Below are 16,986 nucleotides of genomic sequence, written 5' to 3'. Positions count from 1 at the left end.
GGATGAAGAAGCAGACCACAGTGGTAAACAAGCCATAGGGCAGGTACTGGTGAAAATCCCCAGGACTTGTCATGTCGAAGCACACGGTTACATTTTTGATTATACCAGTGTGTGTAAATGCAAAGGTAGGCAATAGCTCGGTTGCCACCACAATCCATACGAAAGTAGAGACCATAGCGGCGATACGTTTGGTCTTGTATACTATCGCTCTGACTGGGTAGCACACACCCAGGAACCGATGCACACTGATGCACATAAGAAACAACATACTGCTGTGCAAGTTTGCAGAGGACGAGAATCGTACCATTCTGCATGCGGTGTCCCCGAAGGGCCAGGCGTCCTCCATTGCGTAGCTGATGATTAGGAGGGGTAATGTCAGAACGTACAGCAGGTCAGCTACAGACAGGTTCACCAAGTAGATAACCGAACAGCTCCAGCTCTTGGTTGTGCAGCAGACCAGACAGAGCAGTGTCCCATTCAACACCATCCCCAACGCAAACACGAAGCCGTACATCAAGGGTGCAAAAATCTTTCTGTACTCGTCTGGCACCTGGCAGTATTCAACATTCTTCCCATTCACATCTTCATATAATTCTGGCATGTGGATAAAGTGTGTGGTAATCAAAATGCAGTTCTGATTTAAAACCGTTATGGTGTGATGAAAAATAATGCAAAATTGTTATTATTATTATTATTATGTGATCCTCCAACGAAGGCCGGAATATGAGATTGAAGTAATTCCAAGACTTGTTCCAGAACAAATCAATGGTCTTTTAAACGCTGTGAGGTTTTTATCTCTCTGCGTTAACGCCCCTTAGCGAAGTGTGTTTAAATATTGTCTTAACAGCATTGGTGCTCCATGGCAGAACAAGAACGACAGCTGAAACGTGAAGAATATGAAGTCGATTCAGCGTAATTTTAAACACTGCCGTCGGATAACCGAAAGTTACCGAAAAAAGGAACTTCTCTGAAACATTTATTCGAGTAGCAGAACTGATATTTTAACTTAGGTTAAACACATTTTTTTTTGTTATACGCAAATATGATTTGCAAATAGTATTTTGCATATTCATAGGCGAGTTATATATCTGCCAGAACACCAGCATGCGATATAAGTGTTGCATATCCAAGTGTGAGAAGTCGATTCTTTTTTGCAGCCTTTTTGAAGAGTGCGGGCGAGCTGTTTGTTTACAATTTGCCACTTATAGTTCTCATTTTTGCGCTTTTGGGGGTACAGGACACAAAACTTTATCCGATTAATGGTGGTTGCATTAGTGGTGTTTTCATACCACAAAATGTTCATTTTGCCGCAGACTTTTAAGAGTCGTTGTAAATTTATCAATGACTCTTCGGGTACTTCGGCTAGACTGGCATTTCCACCCACTCTTTTTGTAAAAAATGGTAATAGCATTCATGCTAATCTATAGTCTAAATGAGTCCCCTCGACCCACAGCTTCAGTGCAGTTATGAAGATTAAGGGGCCGTTGGCTGGCGCACAGGCCTCCCCATTTTTGAATGACGATTTATAGAGCGCCCAAACATGTCCGCAGCTCGTTTTGCATGGATCATCCTGATAGAGATGTATATCAGATTTAAATAACTGAATTTCATGCGTGACATCGCCACTGTTTTACCCCGTATCTCTGTGTTATATAAAAAATCCTTGCAGTATTTTTTAAGATGAACTTCTGCTCCTCCCTGCAGGGCCATCCATCTGGCGGCGGGCGGGAGATTTAGCTGCAGCGCGCGGACAGCCTCGCGGCGGGGGGCTCTCTTGCTCCTCATTACCACTAAGGTATCAGGCGGGCAAACGAGGGCGCGCGTGTCTTCCGTGTTCTGTGAGTGCCAGGAAAATAACACCCATTACCTGCGAATAAAGGTAAATACCCATAAGACGTTAACAAGGCTTTTTAATGCCGTGGGTTTGGTTCCTCAAATAATTCCTTTTCGACTTGTGTAATTCGTTGGTAAATTGAGCGGTGATAATAGGCGGGCATTGTAAAGGCAAGATAGCAGAGCTATTATGAGAAACACAACGTTAATCGATCGCACGCGATAAGATTATTAAACTGGACGCGAGACATTTCAATGGGCCTTTCAGACGGGAGGAGCTGTCCTTTCAGCACCGCCGCCTATACCCAGTACTTTTAATGTCTTCTCTCTTAGGACAAAGGACATTACAATGACATTTCCAGTGAGGACAGTCGGGGTATTTTCTCTTCTTGAATTATAAACTGTAAAAGCCCTTTTTTTGAAAAAGTTTTACCGAGTCTGGCAGGTGCTCTACTGTCAGCTCGATGTTGGTCTATCTTGCGGTGAAAAGTGTGATAGCAATGTTGTCTGCCTTTTTGCTGATTATCTGAAGTAAATAATAAGAAAAAAATAAACAGAAAGATTAAAGAATTATGGTTAAGACCATCATTCATCCAAGCATGCTGGTCGAGGATTATATTATATTATATTATATTATATTATATTATATTATATTATATTATATTATATTATATTGGTAACCTTAACCAATGTTTGTAACATTTTTTAAAAAACATTTTTAAAAATTTGTACAACATAGCATTCCTTAGTTTGGCTAAGGTCATTTTCTACGTAGCCTAATATTGTCAGTTTACTCAGTGGTTTTCAGTTTATAATTGTCTAGAGATGAATCAACATGCACTTTTTAATTAGCATATCCTCCGGATTACAAAGATAAAAGTGTGTCATTTAAAATAATTGGATTTCAAAGACTGCGAGAGGTTACAATAACCATGGCCTTGTAGCTTAGCAACTGCACACTGATATCTATCTACATTAATAAAGTCGATACGAGATAACAGTACCTAATTATGATTTACAAGTGATACGATCATCGTTCATTTCACCCCTTTACAGATGTGTTTGGAAAGGGTGAAAAATCAATACCCAGCTGGTAACTGTGGAGGGGATGCTCATATAGCGGAAAATTGTACTGAAGACAGAAAGAACCTGCTGTGAATGATCATTTCTTAATTGCCTTATGGAATATTTCTATGAATAAAAATGTAGGTTACTGTACTTAACAGTTAAATTCATTCCAAAGCCTATCATTCTTCTCAAGATCGGCTCATAACTATCATGCGTAAAAGCTTCACTATTTTCTCCTAAATTATATATTTTATATTCGGCTCACATTAGTTCATTGCATATGTTAGAATCAGTGGGTGTCCAAACCACACAGATATTAACACAGAATCTTCCATTTACTCAAAATAAAAAATATTCATGGTCAGATAAGTACTGATTTGGTAATTGCACAACATGCAAGTATCCATTTTTATTACTCTTCTTTATTTGATGTTATTTGTTCACTACAATCTCCTACAGTACGGTATAATCATCCATCCATTCTCCTTAACCACTATTCAGCACACGGTTGCAGCAAGCTTGGAGTCTATCCCAGAAAACACAGAATACAAGGTAGGGGACACCCTGGAATGAATCCCAGTCCATTACAAGCCACACAATCACTATTGGCAAGTCAAAGACACCAGTACAATTAAATGCATGTCTTTGGGCTGGGGGAGGAAACCCACATGAAGCTGTGGAGAACATGTAAATTTCACATAGAGCTGGTCAGAATTACATTCACAAGCCAGGAGGTATGAGGCCGCTGAGCTAACAAGCTGGTCTGGATTGCAAACCAGTTATTTAAAATGCAGACCGTAAAATTGAAGGATCTTCCAATGACAAGCATAGACGAGTTGTGTGAGTTGTTTAAGGTAGAGACCACTGTTTATTTAAAAGTATTGCTGACAATTTTGTTGAAATTTAATTTTAACAGTCTTCTCACTGACACACAAAGCTGGACACTTTTACATACATTTAATACAACAACGACCATTTAATTTGATGTAATAGTAACCAATTTCTGTAAAATTTAATTTATTGTTTTGTGGTTTTTTTTCCGTAGTTTTGTAACATTTTTGAAACATGAATATGGCCATTGTATCTCCTGAGTTTAAACACCTGGATAAACTGACTCAAAAATCATTTTGAATAACAGGCACTCAAACATTTTTTAGTGTTACAGGCAGTCTACAAAGATTTGGTTGTAAATTATATGCTTGTTTACACAGTGACATGGGTAATTTTTTCAAGTGTTTCTGTGAATGCAGATTTACATTAGTCCAATGCACTTAACCAAGAAAGATGACAACTGGATGATGTAAATTGCCTTGAGTGTGTGATGTTGTTGCTTTTAATTCTGCCTGCATAATACTTTGAGTTTCTCCTGAAGGATTAACAATGGCATGATATTAGTAGTAGTGGTTCTGTACTAACTTCTGTTACTTAACTGTATTTTGGAGTGAAAAACTGCAAGATGTGACTTGTGACTGTGAATTTTTTTCACAGAATTTTGCCATATATTACCTTCCAGATGTTTTCTAAGAGGCTTGCTTTTATCATTAATTAGAAAGCAATAGCTGTGAAATTTCGTTAGCCACTTATATTTATGCAGTTCTTGTGCATATAGGAAAAGGGAAATGAAGGTAATTGCACGAGTGTAGCTAAAAGAATACCCTGCAGCAGTTCACTAACGATGCGATAGTGTTTTCACAGCACATTTTTTCTTTCCATTTCTTTCTAGGTTTTTCTGTTTCAGTTACCTTAACACAAGTAACTTAGAACGTTTGATTTAATTAATGACTTTTTGGTATTTTAATAAATTGTTCATTTATACAACAGCCTTTCAGATGCACTGAGTGGTTTTGCAGCATTTATAGCTATACAATTGTAACAGTGGTACTTTTTACATTTTGTATAGGCCTACTGTCCCTTTTCCTAATTGTCTTTTTTAGTTTTTTCTACTGTTTTCATCTTCTGGTTGACTTCCATTCACTTATTCACCTAGGAGTGTCTTATTCTTTACCCTTGGCCCTGAGCTAAAAAATTATGTTGTGCAGAATTGAGTTCCTGATCGTAACTTACGTATGATGCATATAGTAAATGAGATTTATCTTGAATTCCATTTACAAAGATCGGGTCTAAACTCAGATGGCTTGTGATATGATTGTACATTCTATTACAGTTGATGTTTTAGGGTGGGATTCTGTGTATTTGTGTGGGTAGTTGACCGATTTGTCTAACTATGTTTTGTGTTCTTTCACTCATTGCTGTCTTGATAACTCATCAGATATCTGTCAGTAAATTATGATAATGAGATTGATTTGTCTTAATAAATAACTGAAAATACACACTGATGAGATCCTAGTGCTGAAACATTTGACACATCCATGGTGGGTCTATAACATAATAAAAAGTACACAGGCCATCTTTATTCGGATCTTAGTTATTTGGATTGTACTGCACTATTGACATACCAATAATATCTATCATCTGAGAAAGTAGAACATGGTGTTTTCAGTATTTTTCCCCCTAACATTTGGACTGAATAGAAATTGCAATTACAGTAATGCGTCACATGAACATTTTCTTTTGAGCAGGACTGAGAGCACTGTATAAAATTCATTGCATTTACCCCAGCAGATTGTACATTTTAATAATATTTACATGCCTTAATTATATTCATATAAAGGTTTGAAAGAGGTTGTATTTTGAAACACACCCCCACAATGCATATTTATACTACACGCATACATTGGCAGCAAACTTGAACTCCCATAAAGCTTCTCATCAAAACAGAACCATATAGGATTTAAGGGAGAATTGAAGCTTCAAACCAAAGTGTTTATTGTGCACTGTGCATCAGTTGGTTCAATCCATATTCAACTTGTATTTTGAAGCCTTTTTTCCCTTCACTATGGAGAACATAAAGCTTGTCACTATATATATAGTTAGGGCACTGCTGGCCAAATTACATATTTAGTCAATTATTAGTTAAATAAAAAGTAGTAAACAACTGTTGCAAGAGTAGTGTGTAAAAACAATATATTTGCAAATTGTTAAAAATAGGAACAAATGAAATAGTAATTGTGACATGTGCAAAACTTTGGACACCTCAGCAATACAGATATCACAGGTTATAAATGCCTTTTGTATCCAACTAAGAGTCTAAAAGTAAGGATTTTTGCTCACCCTTCCTTGCACATCACTTCTAATTCTGAGTTTCTTGGACCATTTTTCATCCTGTGAGGGCCATTCCAAAACTTTGACCTTGCTGTCCTTTAAGTAGCTTATGGTGGATTTTCAGGTATCTTTAGGATCATTGTCATGTATAAAGCCATCCCCTTTTTGCTGATTATCTTAAGCAGTGGGTGACGTCTTGGCTGACTTTAGCACTGTCACCCAGGATTTGCTAATATTTTGTGGAATCCATTCTTCCCTCTATCTGTACAGTGTTTCCTGTCATCTGGTCCTCAAACTATAGTGGATCTACCTCTGTGTTTAGCAGTTGGCAAAGGTGTTTTTTTCATCAAAAGCTGCTCTTCTTTTCTTCAAGCATACCTTTGGTGATTATGGCCACATAGTTCAATTTTTACTTAATCAGTCCACAGCACTTGTTTCCAAAAGGTCCCTGGCTTGTTACACTTGGGTGGGGGGGCAAAAAACTTGACCTGTATGTTAGGAGTCAGTGTTTGGAGTGGCAGGGAATTTATTAAGCTCTGCAGTTGTCAACAGGTGACAATTCCTAATGGCTATTTTGGCATAATGAGGTAATTAGGCTAAGGGACCTAGGAAAAAAATCTTTATTCCAGACTTTCGCACATGCCACAACTACTGTTGTATTTGTTCCTATATTTTGATGATCGTTCTTTTTCATTTGCAAATATGTTATTTTTCACATGCTGTTTCTGGCAGCAGTTGTTTCCTAGTTATACACAATTGACTAAATATGTCATTTAGCCAAGGGTGCCCAAAGTTTTGCATACAGTACAACTGTATATGTTTGTGCTCAGACATATTATGACAGCACAAATAACTGTCCATCCCTGGTGTGTCTCAGAAGTTCCTTGTAGATTAATTTTGATGCATGCTTCCTATAAGGGGAACACAGATCTTCTCCATAGTAACCTCACTGAAAGAAGTGGACCTTGCAAATTCACAAATTAATAGCATGTTAATTAAAGGGTCTAGGAGAAGTTAAAAAAAATTTACCCAGTTCTGCCAAATCGCCTGCTGTCCATTTTGTTTAGAGCTTTTTGGATTCTTTTTTAATTGCCATCTCTCATAAGTCATTGAACAATTTATTTTGAAAAATCATAGACATGCAATTCTTATTACTTTCCAGTTCCCCAGTGGAATTCATATTAGTCATTATTAATCAAGTCCAAATCTTCTCTCATTAATCACTCTTTCCAATTTGCTTGTTTTTACGTCTGTCACGCCTACTGGTACAGGGATTTTATGGAACTGACATTCAATCAATGTCCTCTTACTCAGTCTTTGGATAGAGAAAAACACTCTTTAGAGACTATACAATATTATGCCAGAATAGTCATATTAAATTTAGACATTATATTCCTGATGGTCTTTGTGCTGAAAGTATTAGAAAATTGTTTGCAAAATATGCCTCACAGTGTCTTCTCAGTGGGGTAATAATGTTTTGGGTGTAAAACACATAGGTGTCTGCATTTGTTATTATGATAGACAATGCCTTTTCTTAAAACTTTTGTCTGTTTACTGTGCTTAACACTAGTAAGATTAAAATCATTGATGGGATAGATCAGTTTTTTTGTGTTCACTTTTTGATCTGTAAAGGGCAAAGACTTTCAAAATGCCATCAATTATATCTATGTATAGTATTAAGAGATTTATTTGCCCTCCGATGGATGATCTCATTGTATAGGTACATGGTGGTTCCACTCCACTAAAATTGGTGTGGGTGTTCACTCCTTTAAGTCAGCTTGGCTTTTTCCCCTGAAATGCTGCTCATTGTTTGCTAAAGGCGACATTGTTCCTTTTTGTAAAAAGATAGGAAGTGTTGAGAAACTGGTAACCCTGTTACAGCTTAGGCTGCAATCCGAGAGATTGAGGTCCTGGGTGTTTTTACCCAGGTATGAAATGAGTTAATGTATACAAAGACTTGTGAAAGATTTTGTACGCTGCCAGGTATCAGAAGACAAGTTTCCATATAGCAAATAACCAGGATATCACGAATTTTGTGGAATTTTGCTGAGACCAGAATATTTAACACACTTAATAATGTAAACTTCATCAATCATATAAGAACTGGAATTAAAGGTCTCAAGGGTCCAACAGCTGTTTGTGCCATAAAATTCCTAAACTGTTGTATTTTCCCCAAGTATGCTATTCCTTTTTAAAATATTTTCATTACCATTAAACTAGGAACATAATTACAAACATGAGAAAAAGATACTGAAAGCATAACACGTTGAACAAAATGGCTGTTGAGCATGGCAAAATTTGATTAAGTAGCAATATTTCTCTCTCCTATTGTTTTACTCTTGGATATCTCTGCTTGTTTATTATGTAAATGTGATTTTTTTTCACACTAATTTTCATTGCTGTACATAAAGCAGGAAACAAGGATGTGCCACAGAACTGTCTGGGAGTGTCTGTGTTTGACGGATCAGGGTCTATCCTTTTAACATTTTCAGTACAATAGAGCTGGTTTCCCAGGTTTTCCTAAATGTTCATTCTTGCTCTTTGTCATTATTTTTTCCACTCAGCGGTAATTTCTTCTGGAATGTCAATCAAGACACCTGGAGAGAGGTACCACAAGGCTGGGAGATTCAAGTCATCATGTGAGCATGAAACACTTAGTGCAATTTATAATTAACCCCGCACCCAGGCAGACATGTTTGAAAGGATCAAATATAGCTATTGTAGTTATTAAAAATAATGATGGTGCACTTTTACAGGCTGTAAGTGAAGATTGTTGTAATAAAATATCTACACTGTAGAAAAATGGGTAGAAGACCCTATAAAGTTTTATAGTTATTCTCGGGGTCAACATCTTCTTGCCTCTAAGAAAGTTATAGTCTACACTGACATACAGTGTATGTTTGGCCAGCTATATATTTTCATTAGCCTCTAGCAGAGATTCAGCTCTTCAGATATGTGCATTTTTTATTAATTAAATCTATTATTTTTAGATTTTTTGTCTATTTTTACATCAATTTGTAAATTCGATGTGTTTCATTAGAGTCATATGAAGGTAGTGCATTTGTCATACTCTTTATTGTGGTGCATATATCTGTTGTGTATAATTTGTTGTGTTTTGTATAGCTATGATAGTTCTGCAACAGGGTTTTTGTTGCTGTTTTTTCTATTTTGGTTGTTTTGCTAATTGTGTACTTTCAGTTTGTCTCAATGTTTGTGCCTTTTCCTTGTTCTCTTGTCCAACAGTTTTTACTGTGTGATATCAATATCACATTAGTCTGAGTATCTGATTTAATCTGCCCCTTCCCACCTTTGGTCATGTTTATAGAGGCAAGAACTAAAGGGGTACAGGAAGGTGATGTTACTCCAAACACAGCTGAACAACAGCTGAAAAAGAACATGAAATTCTCATATATTGTTGTCATAGTGATCAACCACGGCCTGGAGCTTCCAATAACACAGTTGTTGTGGAATAGATAGAAAAGGTCTAGGATGGAGAAAGGGTCTTAACCTTGTGATCTTTTATGCATTTGTCCTTGATGTCTGCCATTTTGCTATTATTGGTGAATCAGTTTGAATGTATCTTTTGAATCTTCTGTTTATTTAAGGTGGGCCTTCTCAGTCACCTTCCAGGTCCCCAGGGTTTTGCTACAGATTAATATTTCCTGTCTTTGTACAAATAAGATAAATTTTGTCATACATCCCTCTGCATATGTTGGGTATATTTGACACAACAATAATGTAGCAGTTTAGCAGCTCTGTCTAATGTTGCTCACAGGAGTGTTTTGGACTTGTTGACTACATGGATATCTAAGGCAAACTGAATCCTGAGGTATTTATAAAATATGCATAAACCAATTTCAGCTGTTTGTTTACTGTTAATATTGTCCTTGAGATACTTTCAGATAGAGAGAAACTTACCATTTTGTACCTCACTCATTCACGCAGCAGCTTATTTAGTCATCCTATACAGACCAGTATAGCACTTTCTGCCTGCAAGTCCAATACATTGACCATTATTTCACTTGCTGCCCTAAAATGTGCTCCAATGATTTGGTTAATGGTTAAATTAAGTTGTGTAATGCTGACACATAACATAATAACTGTTTCTTTGCTATGTTAAGTAACTAGAAAGCTAGCTAAAGTTTGCCTAAACATACTAAAACATACTAAACCAATACTAAAATGATTTCAACCTGTAATTAGGCGTCTGTCCAGATGAATTAGCGTTCTGAATACATTTCATAAGCTGCACACTTTTCTCCCCAGCCAATTCCAGCAAATATTGTATCTCAAATTCCAATGTCTCCAATAGGTTTTATTCTGATAATATTCCTCAAATTTGGACTGGCCAGTCTAGCAAATATTTGAATTCTCGTGGGGAACATCTCAAAACCAAAGGACATAAGTTCATTCATATAAACTCAGTGTTGGAGGTGTCCATTAACAGTTTTATCGGCCCAAAGGCCTTTGCAATGACCATTAAATATGAAACAACAATATAAAATACACCTGTTATCCACTGGCAAAGTATGTCACGCATTTCCATAACCTTGGTATGAGAACCTTGACAGTTTACTGGATTATCTAGTTTTTGCTGTGAGTGCTGTTGCTCAGTCCCTTTTTAGGTGCAAATGTATTATTTGCTGTGTTTGTTTTTTGTCCTGTACCAAATCAGTGTGGTTCCTTATATACAATTCTTTCCTGCCTTAAAACAGATGTATTCTAAATTAGTAGTTGAAAAGGATGGATAAGTAAAGAGGAATATCTAAATGGAAGTGTATGATCAATGAGAATGTGCTAATCTATTTTTTATGGAATTTTAAATCATGGGTGGTGCTGTGATCTGGGAAATCTCATGGGGAAAAGAAAGTTAAATAAAGACCAAGTGCTTGTAGATGTCAATTAGCAACTAGGGTGCTCAGATCAATTAAATTCAATTTATTTTTATATAGTGCTTTTCACAACAGAGTTGTCCCAAGGCACTTTACATGGGTGTGTTATGATACATTAAACATCATTAGAGTTGTTATATATTTGATTCTGATTTTGGTCACCCCCTACTCCATTATGAATTAAAATTGTAAAGCAAATATTGCTTCTGAATGAGTATCCATTGCTGTAATGATGTAGTAGATGTTTCTCTGGAGAAAAAAAATCAGTAAGCATAGAAAATGAAATGGCATTCAGATTTATTCTGTGGTGAGGTTCCGCTTTATAAACTGGATGAGGTATACACAACATGGATGAAGTTATTACTACACTAGATGTGAAGGACCTAAGATTGGAGACCATCTGCCAAAACCCATGCAGAATGGAGTTTAAAAAATGGATTTTGCTCTGGAGGGTTCATGCTTTACTTGGGACAGAACGTTTGAGTAAGCATTCTTGGAGACTGCATCTGAGATTATTCATTTGTTTTCTCCTCCATCTTGTTTGCTGACAATTCCATCTATGACCTCTCCTTCTTCCACGCCTATAGCTAATGGATGGCTTGTTTTATTACCAGTTGGGGCAAACTAATCTGGAACAAATTTATAAACCCTAAGACTGGTTGTGCCATTGATGCATTTTTTTTATTTTACACAAACCACACACATACTTGTAACAAAGGTAAATATGCTTGACTGCCTGTTTGTTTGTGCAGTCTGCAGCCTCAAATTATCTATATGATATGAAATATGAACCAAGCAGGTCATATTTCTTGGCTGGCAAAAAATAGACCAAATTGAAATTGAGGGAACTAGAATTTATTGGATATTAGTCTAATAATTCTGCGTTAGGCAGTCTCAGCACAGTGGTTGACCTAAAAAATAAATAAAATTAACTAATTCTGTGTCTTTTTCTTGCACAAACCTGTCTGCTTTGGTGGAGATTTATGATGACCATTACTTCAGCTGAAATCCACACCCCCCAAAATCAATTGTGACACTCTTAGTGGTGGTTTAAAGTAAGCTGGGAGCCTGGGAACGAGAGCAACTGCACAGAGTGTACAATCAAGTGGTTTTTTTTTTGGTCCTTATAATGACCAAATTGACCAGTTTGAATTAGGGCGAATAGGGAGGAGTGGATCATGGGTTCTGTTTTAATGCCAGCTTGCCACTTTGGGGGGGGGGGGGGGGGATGGGGGTAGTCATCCCAGCGGCACCTTTACATCCAGAATTTCCATTACTGCCCGGGCCATAAATCTGACTCCTTTGCACAGCCAGTAATTGTAGTTTGAGACCTGAGGTCACTGTCTGTCTCTTCTACTTGCATCATTTTTCCCTCTTCCTCCTTTTTCCGTCTTTACCCCTCCGACTTTGTTGCCACTCATCATCTCTCTTGTGGTTCTTCTCCCTTTGTGATCTTATGCCTTTTTGGATGTGTTTTCTGTTTTTTGTCATTATGGATTTTTCTGCCTGGTCTATTGCCCTTCTGGTGAATGAACAGTGTTTTGGTGACTGGGGTTTGCCCTCAGTAGTGTCCTGAGATACCCGGTTTCTTCCTTCAAGAAAAAGACACTTTAGACTGCTACAGCCAAGCAGTTTCTGGCTTTAATGAGCTCCCGAGAGGTCGTGGCACTACAATAATGGAAGTCAGAGCTTATTTGAGTGGCTTTCAGAGCCCACTGTGGCACTGCTGCAGGTCTGCTGATTTGTGTGCACTCACTGGTTGTTTTGATGCAGACGTGTGGGGAACACTCTGCAGTTCACAGCATTCCCACCACTTGGTTCAGTCATGTCTACATGGGCCTGTTACACTGCTTCTTTAAGTAGGGTCTGAATGGTTGTCACTGGTTTTCCCCTTACTGGATGTCTGTGGAACAGAGAAAAGCAGATAAATACCGGGAGTAACCCTGACATTAGTTTGGCATGTTAATAACTGGAATGATATTATGAGACCACAGTGTGGACATCGATTTAGAGATATTTGTGTTAAAAATGCTCGTGTATATAGGTTTGGACCCAGTAGATTCTTGGTGGTATGCTGAAATAAATAAACTGAAAAGATAGAGGATGTCTCAGGTTCAGTTCGAAGTTAAATGTCTGTCAGTCTTGTGAGATGAGGTTCCTGGGTATTTTTTGCGTGTGAGATTTGATGCGGAGGAGCAGTGGCTCTACTTTGATCTCCTCCCGAATGTCCATGATCCAAACCCTATCTCTAAGGCTCAGCCTAGAAACCCTGCACAGGAATCTCATTTCTGCCACTTCTATCCACGATCTTGTTCTTTCAGTCACTGCCCAAAGCTCATGACCATAGGTGAGGTTACGACTGTAGATTGACTGGTAAATCGAATGGTTTACAACAACAGAACGGCATAACGTCTGGATTACTGCCAACGCTGCACAAATCTGTTCCCTCACTTGTGAACGAGAACATAAGATACTTAAACTCCTCCGTTTGAGGTGCCAACTCACCCCTCACCAGGAGAGTGCAATCTACCTTTTTCTGGCCGTACCCCGTACTCCTGAAGCAACCCCCACAGGACCCCCCGAAGGACATGATTCTGTCCCATGTAGACTGATTGGGCATTATTATTAAGGTATCTATAGTGCTTTATAGATAAGAGTTTCATAGAGCATTCATAATGCATTATGAAGGTGTCTATTATGTATTATACATGAGTGCTTTAAGTAAAATATTACCAGTATTTCTTTTAGATGCTTCGTAAACTTGTTGCGTTTAATACATTTCTAAATATAATTTATTAGTGTGAGTTATTAAAATTTGTAATGCCTATACAAACTGAAAATGTTCTTCATTATGTGCTGCACACCCTCCATGAACTGCCACGTCATGGTGGTGGAGGGGTTTGTGTGCTTCTATGATCCTAGGAGCCATGTTGCTCCTAGTGGGGTCTCCCAAGGCAAATTTATCCTATGTGACTAAGTGTGATTCAGAAAAGCTTCATGATGAACAATTTAATGGACCATGTTACCCCACCCAGGCCTGTAGCGGGAGCTTAAAGGCAAGTGCCTGGTGGTTGGGTCTCCACCCATGGGGCCCGGCCGGACTTAGCCCGAAGGGGTAACATGGGTTCGCCCTCCTGTGGGTCCACCACCAGCAGGGGGAGCCATGGGGGTTGGGTGCAATGTTGATTGGGTGGCAATTGAAGGCAAGGGCCTCAATGGACTGAATGGTTGTCACTGGTTTTCCCCTTACTGGATGTCTGTGGAACAGAGAAAAGCAGATAAGCTACCATGGCACAAAGATGATTGTTCTTAAAAAAGGGATCGTTTGAGGTGAAGATTAAATCATAACATAATATGTTTCAGATGAGTGACAGTTTTCCAGCTTTAAGTTCATAATCTTCTTAGCACAGAAAGATTTCCCTCAACTTTTTAAAACATTTCACCTTAGCATTTAAGGTGACCAGCATTTATCCAACATGGCACATATGACCCGAGTAGCAAAAACTAATAAATAACACTATAAAACTTTACATATGTAAAGGGTTTTTAATGGCTAAGTTACCATACATGAGATCACTGAATTTGCAGCATTTGATTGGCAGTCATGGAGAGCAGCACTCCTTCTGTCCTAAGGCGTACTCCTCACTCCAAGCATATCCTGGCAGCATTCCCATACTCACCACTAACAGTACTAATGTAATGGGGAAAGCACCATTTCAGTATGTGGAAAGGGCATTCAAATAAATTGGCAACAATAGCCTGACCTCTTGACCTTTAGAAAATCTGACATGATAGAAAGTTGTAGTTTTAGTTTAAAAAGGGGGCATTCTTAATTCTGTCAGTCTTAATTAGGTCTGATAGAGTCTATGCGCATTGTAAAATAAAGAGCAGCTGGCAATGTTAATGCCATGCATATGCTGTTAACATTTAGTCATCCAATAAGTTTACTTGGATACCTTTAGTGATAAGGCTCACTGAGATTCGACACTGGATATGTCAACATGGATGGATGCATGTATACAGAAGCAGTCCATGGAACTGGATTGAATTTATTTCAGAACAATGGTCCTAAATTGAGGAATACTGTGTAATTACATTTCTTTTAGATGCTTCGTAAGGTTGTTGTGTTTAATACATTTCTAAATGTATTTTGTTAGTGTTTATTAGTTATTAAAAATTTGCAATGGCCAAACAAATTGAAAGCGTATTTGTTTCTGCGGTGCTCAGACGTGTGTGTATAGGGTGAAGCTTTCTTCCGGTTAAAACGGACAAATGGAAAGCTTTCGGGGTATCAGCAAGTGTTCGTCCAAGCTGTGGAGCTAATGACCTGGTACCCACGGTCGTCCAGGAGGTGAGGTGGTGACCTGGCCAGAGGCACTCATTTCCTGGACCTGGATGCATCCCTGCATCTCTTCTGTAATTAAAAGGCAATTACTGCGGTACATCTGCCTGACATTCTTACAGTTACTGTACATGAAATGAAGGATATGTGAAGCATACTTTTATTTAGTGTTAGGCATTAAGCATTATTAGGCCCTATGGTGAACTGCACATTTATTCATAAACATCATCTGGTTCAGGGTTTCCCTTGCCTTGTGTCCAGTACTTCATGATCTCCTTTACCCTCAAATGGATAAGTCAAATCACTCAGATAAGGACATGTTTTTATGTGATGTGTGTGAATGTATGTGGGTGTGTCAGATCTGGGGGTCAGGGGGTGTGCTTTTTAGGGAAACCCCTATGAGTAGGCAGGTGGGAGTGGGTTTTACACCACTGACAGAACCCATTTGATCTCATTGTGTTTTGTCTCTCCGGTGTGATTTTCTTTTCGTAATTAATTTTTGATGTGATGAAAGGGGAGAAATTCAGAAATGATTGTTGTTTTTCCCGATAATGAAAATGCAGGTTTTGGGCATCTCTCTAGGCTGCCTTACTGGCTTCCGTAACCTCCTCCCTTTTAAGAGAAGGGGAGTAAATAAAGAAAAACAAAATGAGAAATTGGGAAGGGAAGGAAGGAAAGAACATTTAAAAGAGACCTGGCCACATTTGAGGAAAGCAGAAAATGTTTTTGTTTATTATCTATCATGTTTATTATCTATCATGCCCCATTGGCATCAGTGTTTGTCAGTGCCTGTAATGAAGCTGAATGAAACAGATTTGTTGAATGGATCTTTTGGAGGAGTAGTGGCCGGAAAGCACGGTAGTCAGAGAGAGGGCGGGGGTTTCAGCACTTCATGATTTACTACCTCCAGTCTGTCACTTGAAAGCTTGAAAAAGTGGATTCACAGACATTAAATCTAATCAGGTCTGAGCTCAAGGCTATAATTACTGTAATAGGCTACAACATCTAATCAATACTCATCATGGCTGTTCCCACCTCAGCAGGGCTACAGTGGCCAAGGATTTTTACTGTATTTTAACTTTTTGCCAGTTTGGCTGAGGGATTGAATAGGTTGAGGTACTCTGGGATTGGCAGCCCCAGCATAAGGGCAACCATAAATCCTGTCTGCTGGAGCACAGGGCTCTCATCTGTTCCATTTACCCCCTTCCCCCATCTCTCTGTATATCTCTTCATACTCAGGCAGGCCCACACAACCTTCACTGCCCCCTAGTTCCCCACAGAATTCCCTGTTAATGCCGTTTTTATCTAAAGAAAAAAAAATCTTTTTGGTCTGTTAAGTTAGAGGTTTTCTCAGTGTGCTTCTCTGTGTGTGCATTATTATTTTCTTTCACTCCAGAAGATAAATTTCCATAGTGTCATCGAACACATGCGGGTGGATTCCTGACATTGTCCCAGCATTAATCACTCAGCTTGCATCAGCTCCAGGGTCATTTATTGACATGAAAGCAAGACATAGTATCATGCAAATAATAGCGATAAATCACATAAACAACATGCATATTATAAATTCAACAGGACAGATTAAAAATGCGAAATATATTGATGGAAGCATATGCATGTGAAATATGAGCATAAGTATGCAGGTGGCTCAGTGGGCAGCACTTTTGCCGCGCTTATCCCTCCTGCGAT

At 38.3% G+C, this 16,986-nt stretch overlaps 1 protein-coding gene across 1 annotated transcript in view; it reads left to right on the top strand.

Annotated features, from left to right (window-relative positions):
- The first annotated feature begins 1,836 nt into the window (after positions 1–1,836).
- The window catches only part of schip1 (schwannomin interacting protein 1), a 166,242-nt gene continuing 151,092 nt past the window's right edge, over positions 1,837–16,986 (top strand). Inside the window, exons 1-2 of the mRNA XM_023807288.2 lie at positions 1,837–1,879; positions 8,628–8,702. The gene's annotated coding sequence lies outside the window, so the exon portion shown is untranslated. The remainder of the gene's footprint in view (positions 1,880–8,627; positions 8,703–16,986) is intronic.

The sequence above is a fragment of the Paramormyrops kingsleyae genome, chromosome 17, assembly GCF_048594095.1.
Source record: "Paramormyrops kingsleyae isolate MSU_618 chromosome 17, PKINGS_0.4, whole genome shotgun sequence".
Classification (NCBI taxonomy): Eukaryota; Metazoa; Chordata; class Actinopteri; order Osteoglossiformes; family Mormyridae; genus Paramormyrops; species Paramormyrops kingsleyae.
The sequence above is the reverse complement of the archived record's forward strand: the minus strand, read 5'-3'. Positions and strand labels throughout refer to the sequence as shown.